This window comes from Octopus bimaculoides, chromosome 21 (assembly GCF_001194135.2).
Source record: "Octopus bimaculoides isolate UCB-OBI-ISO-001 chromosome 21, ASM119413v2, whole genome shotgun sequence".
In the NCBI taxonomy this organism is placed as follows: Eukaryota; Metazoa; Mollusca; class Cephalopoda; order Octopoda; family Octopodidae; genus Octopus; species Octopus bimaculoides.
Genome location: NC_069001.1, coordinates 19761204 through 19763731, shown reverse-complemented (window position 1 = coordinate 19763731; position 2528 = coordinate 19761204). Strand labels below are relative to the sequence as shown.

General features: G+C 34.3%; 1 protein-coding gene across 7 annotated transcripts in view; it reads right to left on the bottom strand.

The window, feature by feature from the left end:
* Nucleotides 1–2528, bottom strand: part of LOC106876253 (uncharacterized) — a 46467-nt gene that overhangs the window by 42951 nt on the left and 988 nt on the right. The window lies entirely within an intron of this gene.

The following is a 2528-nucleotide window of genomic DNA, read 5'->3' as shown; positions in this document are numbered from 1 at the left end:
TATCCCAAACGATTTTGATCCCTTTTTGATCGTTTTCCCTATTTTTATTTTTATTTGTTTTCGACTCCCCGAAAAAAAAAAACTCTACTTTGTATTTGTCACTTCTATGTTCAGCCCTGTGTGGCCAATAAAGAAAGTTACCTATCTATTTATCTATCTATCAATCTATATACACACACACATACATACATGTATCTATGCTTATATATATATATAAACGTGCCCGCTTTCTGTTGTTTTTCGGTGGCGCAAAATCACTCTCGTCATCGGAAACATTTAATTGCAATATATCTTCATGTGCATCTTGAATAAAATTAACATATTGGGTTTCTTTTGTTTCACTTGTTTTGAATACGAATTCGGTTATCAGACGCTGTGATTTTGTTTTTATTAGTTTTTTATATGATTCTTCATAACGTGCATAATCATTTTCAAATCACGTTGGAATTGCACAGCTCGTTCAACATTGTTATTTTTTTTCTTGCCTTTAACCCTCCAACGCGGAGTATAGGCCACTTATAATTGAATTCCATGTCGCATAATTTTTCGCTTCTGTACTTATACTCTGCCATGAATGTTCCCCTTTCTCTAGTTCCTTTTGTTTTAATCTACGCCACGAGTTCTTAAACCTACCCCTCTTTCTTTATCCATCTGGATTCCACTGTAAAGCACTTTTCGCTACATTTGGTGTGTCTTTTCTAATTGTGCTACCAATCCACTTCCACTTTTTCTTAAAGATTTGCTCCCTAATCGAAACTTGATTTGTTCTTTGTCATAGCTCCATATTGCTTATGTGTTTGGGCCATCTAATTTTAAATATACTACGTAAGCATCTGTTGATGAATGATTGTATTTACTTATTTGACTTAACTGTTGTTCGCCATGTCTCAGCTTTTACGTTATTATTTGTAAGAAAATTATTTCCAAGTTTATTGGCTATTTGGAGTCCTTCTAGAATTGTACTTGCAGATAGTGGAACCTCTTCTTCATCATCACTACTATAAACTAACGTGGAATTATATACATTCTCTGAAATACTCACTATAATTCGTTCTTCATTAGGAGCTTTGTCAATTGTTAATTCTTCAAAATCTTCTCTGTCAATCTGATGTGACAAAGTGATGATAGAATGTAATTCGTTCGTGTTGGTATTAGATACGAGATTTTTAGGCTTTTTAGCCAAAGTGATCTCTAACATGCATTTAAGGTGGATGGCTTTAATTTGGATAAAACCAGGGCAGCATCATTAACACAATTAATTATAGTAAATTTTTTCCATGCTTTAAAGATTGAAAGTGTATCATCTTTTTCTAGTTCATTCATAATATATCTTATGTCTTCTTACTTCAGAAACGAAGCAGTTGTTAAACCATTCAGTAAATATTTCTACTGTCATCCATGATTTTTTATTGGCTCGCCAATGAACTGATCGATTAATTAACAAACAATCGATCGGTTTTAACAAACAATCTCCTGAAGCGTTGCTACATAACAAGAACTTTTCTCTGTTAGGCAATTTTTTCCAAAAGAGACCAGTTTCATCTGCGTTGAAAACTTGGTCTGAAATGTAACCGACTTCTTCAATTATTTTGGTTAGTTTTGGAAGAAATTCTTCAGCAGCAGTCTTATCTACAGATGAAATTTTACCTCTTATTTTGATATTATGCAGTGCGTGTCCTTCGTAAGCCATCCCGAACTTGCAGCAAATTCATTCTTTTTATCATAAGACAGATGTAACGCACTCCAGGTCATTAATCTTCTTGTAAAATCGTAATACCATCTGTTTTGTGGTTTTACCATCTACTGGTATCCTTTTTTTTAAAATTTTCTTTTATCTATATTATTAGAGCTTTCTCCATTTTTTCTTGAGTCATGTCCCTTGACAACGACTTTGCAGATAATTTTGTTCCAGAGGCTACAGATCTAATGGCAGCATGAATCCTCTTGATCGTTCTAATCGTAGCTTCGTTCAGGCAGAAAGCTTACTTTCACCCTCACGAAGGCGATGCAAAATATTGATCTTGGTCTCCAAAGAAATTGATGCTCTTTTATTTTTCTTAGATGTGTCAACCGACATTTTGGGGTAGGTTATCACTATAACGATCACAAATAAAAAATATAGAAGAAGATGAAAGAAACATGCGACACGTCTTTCGTCTTAGACCCGATGCTAACGACTGCTTCCTCGTGCCGTCTGATGGAGCGGTTACACACAGCCAGAGGTATGTACAGTACCCACACCTGAGAGTGGGGGATCACTATGTGGAAATAATAGATTAGATTATATTTCACTTCGCTAAATTGTTACTTAATACGTAGAGTTTCGGCGTTTTGTAAATTATAATTGATTAACGTTACTTAATCCTTTACTTGCCACTTGCAATAAATTCCGTGGTCACACAAGGACAGATGTTTAAACCGTGTTAAAGTAAAGAAAATAATGCAAAAAAAAATAAATAATCGGCTCTTTTTGTTGGACCGTGTTATTTCAAAACCGTGCAAAATGAGAATTGAATGTATGTATGTAT